This window comes from Sinocyclocheilus grahami, unplaced genomic scaffold (genome assembly GCF_001515645.1).
Source record: "Sinocyclocheilus grahami isolate Dianchi unplaced genomic scaffold, SAMN03320097.WGS_v1.1 scaffold1976.1, whole genome shotgun sequence".
NCBI classification, from domain to species: Eukaryota; Metazoa; Chordata; class Actinopteri; order Cypriniformes; family Cyprinidae; genus Sinocyclocheilus; species Sinocyclocheilus grahami.
The window spans coordinates 113,415-126,955 of NW_015507155.1; the positions used below are offsets into that span (position 1 = coordinate 113,415).

The following is a 13,541-nucleotide window of genomic DNA, read 5'->3' on the forward strand; positions in this document are numbered from 1 at the left end:
ATTCAGATGTGGGGGGGTAATTTCAAAATCACACAAGGTCCCCAGATTATACTAATCACGTGCGAACAGGGCTATTGAGATTTTTTTGCAGCTTAGTTTATTGCATTTAAAAACTAGCTCTTCCCACATTATTTTCTCATTCATGCATGTTCTTTTCATAAAAACCTAAATGTGCGCAAATTAGGGATGCACCGATACCGGGTATTGGGCCCCATACTGAGCTCCTGTACTCGTACTCGTTAAAATGCCCCGATACCACACAGCATGTGATAAGTGCCATATTCAGACAATGAAACAGAATGGAGTTATTAGAGATTAAGGATGTCTACTATGAAGTATATGTATGGAATGAATATAATGTTAAGCATTCAGTAGTAATGCCTGTATAGCTGATGAGCAAAGCACGCTGAGTAGATTGAGCGCGCGGCGGCGCAGATGTGCGAGCTTGTCGAGTGAATATATCTTTCTCACAGACATCACTGGAAAGCTTGTAGTTCGGTCGGATATGTCAAAAACAAGTAAGTAAAACAATGCACAAGTTACTTAATGGTAGAGAGAGAGAGAGAGAGCGAGAGGGAGAGGGAGAGAGAGAGAGAGAGAGAGAGAGAGAGAGAGAGAACACTTCTGGTGTGTGATCTTTGATGTTCACTCACTTAGCACACGCATCATTTGGATTAAAACTAAATCATAAAAATAAAACCATTCATGGGGCACTCACTATAAACATAATTTATTTTCAACCTTAGGCATACACGACTTTCAGGCGAAAGTGAATCTAGCAGCTTGTGTGATATGAGCTCGGCTGTACTGTTCTGCATCAGTACAGATACCTGCACGCGTTGCTCGTGTTTAGCTTGCTCGAGTGTTTCTACATTATATGAGTGGCTGTGGAATATAAATCGCCTCACGTTTCAGATGAAAAAACGCGACTTCTATTTCAGAAAATATCACAGTTAGGAGATTTATAACGAGTGGTTCCCTCTAATGCTATTAAATTAAAGATGATGTACCATAGAGCAAAAAATGAACAGTGAAAGTAACAAAAACTTGTAAAAGGCCTGTTTCACACATACTCCGTCTGCATTGCGGTAGCAGGAAGTGGCTATTGTGCTTTCACACAGAACACGTTTGTAGTGCGGTACTGACGGCCGTTAGATCCTTGAAATAAATACAATAATGGGTACGTAGTTTCCCATTCTGTGTATTGTAAATGTATACATTTTCAAATTTATTGAAAAAGCTATATTAGCATTATTACTCTCTTTATTTTGCATGTAGTGCGTGTTGTTGACAGGAGAAAGGCGTGAGGCGAGAACATGCTTTCTATATGTTGCTAGGGAGATTAAAGAGAAGGACAAGACGAGTGTGGATTCATCCACTTAATCAGTGTAGAAGACAACTTGGAGCATATTACCACCTTGTGTCCGAACTTCGACTTGACGGTGACCGGCACCTGAAATATCTGCTGAGCAAATGGATCAAGTTCTTGCTCTGGTTGGAGCAGACATCACAAGGCAAAAAACAACTTATCGGTTGTCCATCAAACCCAAGCAGAGGCTTGCTGTTACACTGAGGTAAGGACAGAATATGATGCTTTTTATATATATATATATTTTTAATTAACTTTTTAATTCTGATTCTAAACTTTAATCTTCAACCAGTGTACGTATAACAAACATGTATTTTGTCTATGTATGTATGTGTGTGTGTGTGTATATATATATATATATACACAAAAATTTGTATGAAGTGTACTATCCAAACAATTTAACTCAGTCATGCATATAAGGTAAAACTTTGTAAGTAGGATTAATAACAACACTGTAGAACTTGAAAAGAATATCAAAGCAATTACTTATTGGCATAATTAAAATTATTAAAGAAATGCAAACCTATTAAAAATTCACAATAAACCTATAAGTGTAGTGTACAAGAACTTTGTTGAACTAAGGTAAGTGATGATAAACAGGAGGGGAGTCATGTTCAGCTCCATGCTGATGGTAGGGTGTCAAATGGTGTGGGTGATGGGTCTGGACTTCATGGCTGGATGTGGTGGCGTGGATTGGCTGAAATCCTGTTGCTTGGGTATGTGAGAACACAGGACTGGCTTGTGTGGCTTGATGTCACTGACTGACCTCCTCTAACTCCAAATTTGCAAGGTAGCTTAGGATATGGATTTGTGCCCTACTTTGGTTCCTCGGATGAAGCCTGCTTAGTTTAGGCACTAAACTGAGGGCAAAGTAGTACATTTCATCCTCCTGTCTTGGTACATGAGGTGGAGCTGTAGTTGTTGGTTGAGTGATAATTTCCAGAAGCTGTTGTTCTATTGGACTTGGTGATTCAACTCTTCTCCTTTTTTGTCTCTGTCGAGCGTCGTTCCTTATTGAATGTACTCTGAGATGTAGGGCGGGGGTGTCAGGTATTTGGGTTGATAATGGAGGAGTAGAGGTGGTTGTGGGTAGTGTGGGGGTTGTAGATATTTGACTTTCCAGTGCAGGTGTTGCAGGCCTTTGTGTAACAGTAAAGGGACTGTATGATCTGCTTAGCTGGCATATCTCAGGATCCACATCCTCCTCAGCCACAGTCATATCAACTGGTTTATCTTCCAGCCTCAAAGTGGTTTTTGAACTAAAATAATAGCATGTGTTATTATTGTACATTTACAATTTAATGTAAGTAATACAAAATTAGCTTTGCTTTTTTAAAGCATAAGGTTATAAAATATTTCAAAAACATTAATACAAAATTGTGCAAAAAAATCTTATTTCCAATAACTAATTAGTAGGTTATAATGTCAACATTAGCAAGATACTAACCTTCTGACCTGCATATGTGGCAAAAGGAAAGACATCACTCGTTCATATTTCCACTCCTTCAGAGTGCCACCAGCAGAACCACTAGGCATTTTCTTTTGCTTTTTTACACCTTACAAAGCCATCTCTTAGGACTCTCCATCTCCGCTTGCATTCATTCACTGAAAAAATAGCATATATATTGTAATACATTGTTGTTTCTTTTGTTAACAGATTCCTTGGCACAGGGGAGAGTTTCAGCAGCCTAGCATTCCTATATAGGCTCGGGATAAGCACCGTGGCTGAATCTGTGCACATGACATGCAGTGCAATTGAGCGGCAAATGATGGCTCTCATAGTTCCCAAAACCAACTGAGGAAATGTGGAAAAGTATTGCCTGCAAATTTTGAGATAAATGGAATTTTCCAAATTGCATAGGTGCAATCGATGGAAAACATGTAACCATTGTTTCACCGGCACATTCAGGGAGCTTGTACTTTAATTACAAGGGGACATTCTCAATTGTCCTCCTAGCATTGGCTGATCCTGAATACCGTTTCACTTTTCTACAAGTGGGAGACTTTGGAAGATCAAGCGATGGAGGAGTCTACAGTGGTTCAGTACTTGGACGAGCAATGGAGGCCCAAAAGTTGTCTGTGCCTGCAGACTGCCCTTTGCCAGGGTCTGGGGCGCAAGGCCCAATGCCGTACACCATGGTGGGAGATGCGCCATTTCCCCTGAAAATAAATTTAATGAGGCCATTTCCTGGAAAACAAATTCCACAATGGCGACGCATTTTCTTCTACAGACTATCTCGGGCACGGATGGTTATCGAGTGTGCCTTTGGAATTTTGTCATCCAGGTGGAGGGTACTCCACACAAAGATGAATGTGATGCCGTCAAATGCTGATTCTGTGGTCACTGCTACCTGCATACTCCACAATTACCTTCTGAATCCTTCCGAGAACCAAAAGTGGCTGGATGAGGCCGAAGAAAGAGGGGAAGTGCTACCACATGTGAGACATATGGGTGGCAATAGGGGATGCAGGGAAGCCTATGATGTCCTGGCAAGAACAGATAATGTTAGACTATCTGTTAACCTTATCCACCGATGTGAACATACTGAATGTAGAGGACAATTTGAATTAGTAATTTTTTGGTGAAAAAACAAAAAAAAAATATGAATAAAACAAACGCTTTAGTAAATGTTTGAAAGTAAGAGAAAATAAATAAACAGAATGTAACTGTCACGGACCATGTGTGTGGAGGCAGGCAGGATGACGAGGACGACAAGGGTTCCAATAAAGATATTTAATGTAGACACATCAAGGCAGATCCAGACAGGTGAGACATACACACTCGGGGTAACAGTCACAATAATCGACAGCACTGGAATACAAGAGACAGAAACTTATAGGGCAGATAACGAGGGGCAGACAGGTGAACACAATGAGGGTAATTAACTAATTATAAGGGCTAAACCAACACGAGGGGAAGAAACCACAACAAACAGTCCACAGAGGCGTTACATTACTCCCCCCTCCCAGAAGGTGCGTCCTCGCACCGTAGAAACAGAGGGAGGGGCGGAGGGGGACAAGGCAGTGGATGTGAGATGGTGACAGGGGAAGGCAAAGGGCTGGCAGGCAGACCAGACAGGTGGAGGTTCCAGCGGAGGACGGCTAACAGAGTCCAGGGAGGTGACGATGGAGGCAGGAGCCAGGGAGACGACAGGAGGGAACCGGAGCAGGAGGAGCCAGGTGGGACCCTGGCCACAGCTATAATAGCAGCCCACGTTGGAGCCGGCGGAGGGAGGAGCCATGGAGGAGGAATGTCCTCCGACTCCATGGGGCTGACCAACGGCGGCGGAGCAGGTGGAGGAGCCCTAGGCCAAGACGGAGAGCCAACGAGCCTGGGGAATGCCGAGGATCCGGGGGGCCAGGGTGGAGCCGAGGGCTCTGGCGACCAAGGCATTTTTTGAGGAGCGGGCATTGGAGAGAGCTCTTGGGGTGGAGTCCTTCCTGGGCAGAACCGGGGACCAGGAGCCCTTCCTGGGCTAAACAAAACATCAGGAGCCCTTCCTGGGCTGGACTGGGGATCAGGAGCCCTTCCTGGGCTAAACGAAACATCAGGAGCCCTTCCTGGGCTAAACGAAACATCAGGAGCCCTTCTTGGGCTAAACGAAACATCAGGAGCCCTTCCCGGGCTGGACTGGGGATCAGGAGCCCTTCCCGGGCTGGACTGGGGATCAGGAGCCCTTCCTGGGCTAAACGAAACATCAGGAGCCCTTCCTGGGCTGGACTGGGGATCAGGAGCCCTTCCTGGGCTTAACGAGAAATCAGGAACCCTTCCTGGGCTGAATTGGGAATCAGGAGCCCTTCCTGGGCTGGACCAAACATCAGGAGCCCTTCCTGGGCTGGACCGAGGATTCCACGGTCTCTCCTCCTCATGCACTGTGACCTCCGTGGTCGATTGGCCAAATACCTCACGGAAGTCTCACAAAACCCTCCAGGGAGTGAATCCCCGGGCTCTGTGCGGTCCACAAGGCTTCGGCCCACTGCAAGGCACGTCCAGACAGCAACGAGATAATGAATGACACTTTGGCCCCCTCAGTCACAAACAGGTGTGGTTGTATCTCCAGGTAGCGGGAACATTGCAACAAGAACCCGCTGCCGAAGGCTGCCTCACCCGCAATGCTGGCTGGCCGGGCCATGGGACAGGCGGGGTAATCCATAAAAAATAAATAAAAACGGACAAAAACTGGACAAAACAAACGAGGGAAAAGACGCCGCTATACTGTACTTTTGGGTCAGTTATTCTGTCATGGACCAGGTGTGTGGAGGCAGGCAGGATGACGAGGACGACAAGGGTTCCAATAAAGATATTTAATGTAGACACATCAAGGCAGATCCAGACAGGTGAGACATACACACTCGGGGTAACATTCACAATAACCGACAGCACTGGAATACAAGAGACAGAAACTTATAGGGCAGATAACGAGGGGCAGACAGGTGAACACAATGAGGGTAATTAACTAATGATTATATGGGCTAAACCAACACGAGGGGAAGAAACCACAACAAACAGTCCACAGGGGCGTTACAGTAACCACATCTTGACTCTTTTTTTTTTGCTGATGTAAGAGTACACTAGTTTACTGTTTTATTGGTCTTATACATCATGTAAACATTTATTGATTCAGATGGTGTTGTTTATTAATTGCTGTAAGAGCACTTCACTTGTCTACACCGAGTTATATTTTTCCAGTAATTTAGAAAAGGCTGGCTGTAGTGACAAAAGATTTTCTACACAATTTAACATGTTAATAAGTATGTTGTGTATCTATTGCTATGCCTAATAATAATTACATATTAGCATTGAGATGTAAACAATATATATTCAGATATGCATTCATATAGTCAGGATTTTAAAATATATTTACTTTATATATTCTCAATTATAAAGTTATGTACTGAAGATGTATAATTACACATTGCTATTTAGGCTACACTCTGACTTTATAATGATGTCATAATTATAATAATACAATTAAAACAAACTTTTTCAGTTTTGCATCTATATGTACATATTTTCTGCAAATTCTGCCCTTCGTAAATGACGTACTAATTATAAAAATAATAATAATAATGTAACAGGCTATTTCATGTTCAAACGTAAATACACACAGCTGCGAACGGCATGAAGGTGTCACTCACGACCAACACAACATTTTTAAATAGTAGTATACATGAACAACATATGAGGCCCTGCAGCGATAACTTTTTTCCCCGTTTAAACAAAATAAATATATACCGTAATGTTATAGTCTAGGCTTATCTGCTGAACCAAGTTTTAAACATGTAAACACGTCACTTCATAAAATAAAAATTTTAAAACTTACCATCGACACCAACATCCGAGGAAACTGCTTCCCATGCCTTTTCCTTGGCATTCAAATCTTTGTACAAGACATTCTGTGGGTCATAAAATATTTTGTATTTTTCCACCTCCACAATCAGACGAGTGTCATCCATGTCACTTTTTCTGTTAATTAGCCTGTCACGTGATTGCCGTCTCTCTCCCCTCTCCCTCCTCCTCCAAATATATATGTAATGTATTTCATGAGGGGGGAAATGTTTTTTTTATATCAAATGTACTTTTGCAATTTTTGGGACTATATTTTTTATTGAATTATTTTTTTCTTCACATTTAGGAACTATATAACATATTACATTTTAATTAGGCATATATCATGCAATTATTACATTTCCGTGTCAATCCATGTTAATTTTTTACCGCGAACATTGCGCTATCACTTTAATTCAGCGCGTGCAGCACAGCAAAAAATAGACTCGGTGCATAAACGATCGCTGCACTGCTGCAGATGCGCCGCACCTGGAACGCACTGACGGACCGCAACCGCGTGCAGTGTGAAAGCTCTAATCCGTTAACATGGGTGCGTAAAAAAAAACACAACACACGCACTGCAGACTGAGTATGTGAGACCCCTTATTTACACTGCACACGTCTGCGGCACATTACGCTCTGAAGAGGTTTTGTTACGTCCTTCACGCGGTGCCAACTCACACCAGAAGCGGATCAGAAGCGTTTATTCTATTGTCCTACACCAACCCTACCCCTAAACCTACCCCTCACAGGAGACTTTCTGCTATTTCAGATTTTCAATACACTCCATTCTGTGTGATTTATAAGCGTTTTGAAAAGTGGGGACATGGGGTAATGTCCTGAAAAGTCACCTTCTCCTTGTAATACCTGTCATACCTTTGTCATTATACACATTTATGTCCTCATTTGTCACAAAAACGCGCACACACACTCACACACACAAAGAGAACAATATATAAAACTTTTGTAACACTTTTCAATAAGGTTTTAGTTTTTAACATTATATAAGTTAACATGAACAATATTTATGTCTCCTTTTCCTAGGGACATGAAAGACGGGTGGCAGACTTCCTTCCCCCATCTTCCTGCCTTCCTGTGTAAAATGTGCAAATCTTCGACCATGTCTGTAATTGACATTGACCATATGTTCATCATGCTTTCCCACTTTGACAGTATATCTATTAATTACTACTTTTCATTTCACAAACCATACCCCTCAATCTCAAGGTTCTCCAGCAAAACCTTGCACCACCACCTCCTCAGATAGGGCATGTCATACTAAACATAAGAATAGTTGTAATGCAATTAACATTAAACAGTTTTATGTTAACACTAAGACTGCACTTACGATGGTGAAATCTCCATAGTTATGTACCAGGCATACTGTAAAAGCAGAAAGGCTGTTATTTTGCCATGTCTGTGTGTGAGCAAAAATTCACCAAGATGAATAAAAATGAAGGGCTTAGTAATAGCGTTAATGGGCGTAATGGACATGGTGTGGACTAGAGATGGGTTGTTCATTTTGAACGAATCTTTAATGTGACTCGGGAAGAACGAGTCGTCTCGGGGAGTGATTCGTTCAGTCGCACATGCGCAGCATCCTATAGGTTCTGTCCTGGAATTAGTCCAGTAGTTCACCGGTTTCGAGTCTTCGGGTTTGAGTCGTTCGTTCATCACGTGACAGCCCCATACACTTTAACCAATGCAGTCTGAGCCGGAAAGAGACTTAATAATAATAATAACCAGCTCTTTATTACCTTTGTTACAACATTCAGTGTTATGGAAAAGAACCATAATGACAGAAACTCACACATTTAGAAACTGTAAGAAGTAAAAAGCTACAATTTGAGACCAGAAACGGATAACTTAACTGTAAGAGTAAATAATAATTATAATAATGATGATAATAATAATAACTATGCACTCGTTTGTAAGGAAGTTTGTAAATTAACTAATTTCTCTATCCAATGCTGTCACGTCACGTGAAAAAAGAACGAACAAATCTTTTCTGCTTCTTATAGCATTATAGTTTTGTATTGTTTGTAGTGTGATCAACGTTTGCTTAAGTAGTAGACGTGTTAGGGAAGTAACACGTAACATTTTAATTATATTTTGCTAAAATGAACGAAATGACTCGAAAAAAATATTCGTTCATTTTGCTGAACAAGACTCAAAGGTCCGAGTCAGTAAAATGATCTGAACTTCCCATCACTAGTGTGGACATCAATAAACATCCTGAAAATGAGCTTAGCAACTCACCATAACCACGAATACTCCACAGTCAATCCCAAAATGTTGTAGGGGTATCCCATTTGAAGAAAGAACACCTATTATGAAGAATTTACAATGACTATCAACCGTATACATGTTGTTCTTGTATATTTTCATTGTAAAGGATTATTACCTCAACATCCAGGCCTGACTGTTCTTCCCATGGCACAGGAATGAGCTTTTGTGCAACAGCCCTGATAAAAATCAAGACGGTGTTATGAGGAATACTTACAATTTAAATACACAGAGTATAATTCAACTGAGGAACACAAACGGTTCCAGACATGCAGAACATTCAGTGTTTGGTTGAACATGAAATGCCAACAATGCTTATATCCTCTGAACGTGAGGAGGTACTATAATTATGCAGAGTTTGTCCAAGCAGCCTTGACAAGTCAGGGGAACGTGACTGCCAGAATAGATCATCCTGTTGTAACTTCTAGATGTCACGGTAGGGCATGTTCCCCGCTGTGCATACAGTGAATCGAGAAACAGTGTTCCTCTTTTGAGTGGCAGCATCACCTATGAGAATAGTCTTGGCAAAGAGATAACTTAAGTGGAATATTCCAATCAGGGATGGGCAGTATTTCAAATACATATTTGAAATACAAAATACTATTTTGTATTTAAATACCTTTGAAAAAAATCTAATGTATTTTGTATGAACTGTTCCATGCTCCGGCGTGGTTAGCGATCGCACTACATGTGTCCCGCACCAGAGCCACCTCTTCAAGCGGGCCAGGGCATGGTTAAACAAACCGCACTGGACACAGTACAGAGCAGTCACACTTGTGAAATGAACTGGACTTTGGGGGTCAATCGTGCTCAAGCATGGATCTAGTGTGAGTACATCCTAAATCTAAGTGAATATCAGATAGCACATCACAACTAGAACCATAACAGCACAAAAAAATGAATGATAAAAACATTGACAGCCATTTGGAATCATTTCTGCTTTAAAGAGCTTGAGCATTTAAAGTGACAGATGACACAACTGCATTGTATACTTAGAATACACTAATATAGTTATCTTTATAAGTATCGTTCTTTGTGTAAACAGGCCTTAAATGTGTTACTTTACTGGATGGCCAAATTCACATGTGTTTTGTGCATTTTCAAAATACAAAATACTCTATTTGTATTTAAATTAATTTTTCCACACAGTATTTTTATTTTAAATACATTTTGATGTATTTGTGCCCATCTCTGATTCCAATAAGTGTTGCAAAAAGGAACCTTCATATGCTTCTTTTTATCATCAACGGTGTAGCTTGACAAACTTTCTTAGAATTCATGCATCACTTACACATAGCAAAAAATGCCCTTGTGTCCACAGCGGGAATATAAGTGCATCTTTCTCTGTGGAGTCGACCTTAAAGAAAGCATGTAATGTTGTCAATTCAAAGTTTATTTATTGCTGTACGAATGGGTAGGTACTTACAGGAAGACTGCCTAAAGGGTCACAACTCAAGGGTGGAGGCCATGTTGGGGAGATGTGGAGGTCCATAATAAAGACATTTTCCCCTACAGAAAGACAGCTGACTTACTTTCTTCGTTGTACTACACAGAACTCACATAGGTCCCACTAAAATATACATGTATACATACCTGTAGCTCGACTAACTCCTTCACAAGCCTCAGACAGGCATTTCCCACCTGTGCATATGATTGAATACATTTATTTTTTACTGTATTTACAAACAAAACATATCGAGTACTTTCACATTCCAACAAAATCTTTCACCCACCATTGAGTCCATTTCCCTGTTTAGACCTAAAGATAACAGGTTCTCTCTGGTCAAACATGTAGGACCATCCTTAATAATAATTTCATGGGCACGCCTACCCTCATCCAGAACATAGTTGACCTACAAGTAAGAAAAAGCCAAAAAGACATGCAAATTTAAAAGTAGCATTAAAAAAAAAACTTGCAACACACAGGCAATATCAATAAAATTCTTCAATTACTTCAATGACAGAAATGGACTTCTGTCAAATAAGCTTTGCATTCATGTACCAGCTGTTCCTGGAGGGCATGCTCTCCTCCAGCTGCCCACAATGTTCTGCAGGGCCTGAGGTTGCTGATGGCAGTAAGTGTTGCACAATGCTGCCCACAATGGTGCGAAGGGCCAACATCTACAAGAAAAACTAAACAGTTAGACTTATTGATGCTAATATTCATTAATCTCACTGCATTTGATCTGACAGTAGCATTCACCGATCCCCAACACTAAACTGCTCCCAGTTAATAGCCATTAGTTCTTTAAACTTGTATTCATAATGCTCACCATGTGTTGGTGCTTCATCAGTGGGTGCTTGTGCAGCTGTGCTTTCAGTTGACCTTGGCTCGTCTGGAGTGAGTTGAGGTCCTTAAGGTTCTGAGTACAACAGCATGATTTCAGGAACCAATTAAATGACTAAAACATGCATTACAGTTAAGTTTTTAAACTTTTGACAAAACATGAACAATTACGTCACATGGTAGTTTAATTACATGACTGACTTTGTATTATCATTAAAGATAAAGCAATTTACTTGTTGCTGAAGGTGCCTGGGCCACCACAGTTGTGCTTTGCTGTTTTGATGCATCTGATTGCTGGGCTGGGGACACAAAGAAGACATGAGCACAGCAAAACTGGAACAAAACTATGTCTGTGTACTGGCGTTATGTAAAATCAACACAGAAAAGTACTGCATCATTCATCTATGACAGCTTGTCCCAAAGCAGACAAGGGGATGGTGCTCAGAAGTTCCAGTCGGCGTCCAGAGTTTAAAGCCATATTAGTGTACACCTCTGATAAAGTGTTAGGCATGTGTGAACTAAGCGAAGTTCTCTTTTATGTCTTATTGTGCTTAAACTGTCAAACACAGTTAAAAAATAAAAATAAAATAAAAAAGAGTTACAAAAATGTTCGGACATATCTGTGAAGGTAACCGCTGGGAAATAAATTGCATGTTTATATTAGATCTGTGTGGCAGCAGCTTAATATACAGTAAATAAATCAATAAATCCACTGCACTCTTGTCTCTCTCTCTCACACACACACACACACACACACACATCTATCAAAATGTTAAAAACACAGAGTTCTTCTGAGCATCACTGCTGTCTCACATTCATAACTGGCAGGAGAGACAATTCTGTTCAGTAAGTTACCAGATAACAGTTGAATTCTTCATGTCATGCTTAAATTGATCTCCAGCCAGCAAACAGGGGACGTCCCCCGGATGTTCCGAACGTCCGTTTAGGTCCGCAGTACGTCCGCTGTGTAACGCTCGCTGGCGGACGCTTTGAGGACATTCGTCTGAGCCAGTTTGTGAACGTCCCTGTTTCTTCCCTCATCTGCCATTTCCATTACAACACTTGAAAAATCCAGTCGCCCTGCGTGGGCTTTTATCATCAGGCCTGACACCTTGTAACTCAGACAAAGAGAGTTGACAAAATTAAACTAAAATATAAACCCATATTGGATTTTAAAGGGTACTATTCCTTAAAACAAAATTCCTTTTTTTAACTGCGATATTAGAAAAATTGTTTTGTTTATCAGATTGATATTATTTTTTTACTATTGTATAATAGATTTGAATACATTGTAATATGAAGTTAATGTTAAATTAATCATTTTCATTTCTGGAAAAAGAAAATAGGAGTAGCTTCTGTAATTAAAAATGTCATCAATCAGGAGTCTGTTTTCAGCATTTAAACATCTAAATCATGATACCCTTGAATAATATAATTGCACATATAGGCTACAGCTAGGTGTATGCACGCCCCGTGCATGAAGAAAATACGGTTGCATCCCAGCAGCTCTGAAAGCTTGCTATAGAGTGAAGAATGCAGCCAAGGAAAACAAGAAGAAAAGAAAGTGGAAAGTAACAAGACAAATAAATTAATTATTTCCATTTACATATTAAACTGTTGGTAAGCCGACAAGAAGTTATTTAGGAAAATTATTTTAGTTAATGCATTTAAGACTGCTATACCACATGCAGCTAAAAACAAAAATTGTGTAATGTTTATAACAGGTTCATTTTTTAGTGTGAAATAAATCGTTGCATAGCACATATCCATAAGGATATTAAATCAAGGAAAACATGTACAACCACAACCCAAATGGAAAACTCCAAAGACTTTTATTATTGCTAAGGGTTCAAAATTTAAGCAAAGCACTGCAAACAGAAATGCACAATGACAGTTGCTCAATCAGACACATGCAATGACCTCCAAACAGAAACAGCAAGCACAGGAGACACCAAACAGGAAGGAAACGAGTCCATTTTTGAGATTGCTGGAAAAGAAAAGAAAAATATACAGGTAAGACATACATCATCATGTAAACTTGGACTATATCATATTTTAAAGAGCAATACTAGTTTTAACTTGTCTATAACTTGGCAAATTACCATGGAATAAGCGGAATAATCAACGGCTAGCCGTGCATTAAAGGATTTTAAATGTGCTTTGCCTTGAGTGGTTCTTTGCCTCCACGTCGTGCATTTAAAATCCGTATACACAACCACCCTATAATGATAAAAATCCACCCAGTGTTTTTTTTATCTCCTAAAATCATT

The 13,541-nt window shown here is 40.4% G+C and overlaps 1 long non-coding RNA gene across 1 annotated transcript in view; it reads right to left on the bottom strand.

Annotated features, from left to right (window-relative positions):
- Nucleotides 1–13,084: 13,084 nt before the first annotated feature.
- The window catches only part of LOC107573560 (uncharacterized), a 1,132-nt gene continuing 675 nt past the window's right edge, over nucleotides 13,085–13,541 (bottom strand). Inside the window, exon 2 of the long non-coding RNA XR_001607528.1 lies at nucleotides 13,085–13,258. This is a non-coding gene — a long non-coding RNA (uncharacterized lncRNA). The remainder of the gene's footprint in view (nucleotides 13,259–13,541) is intronic.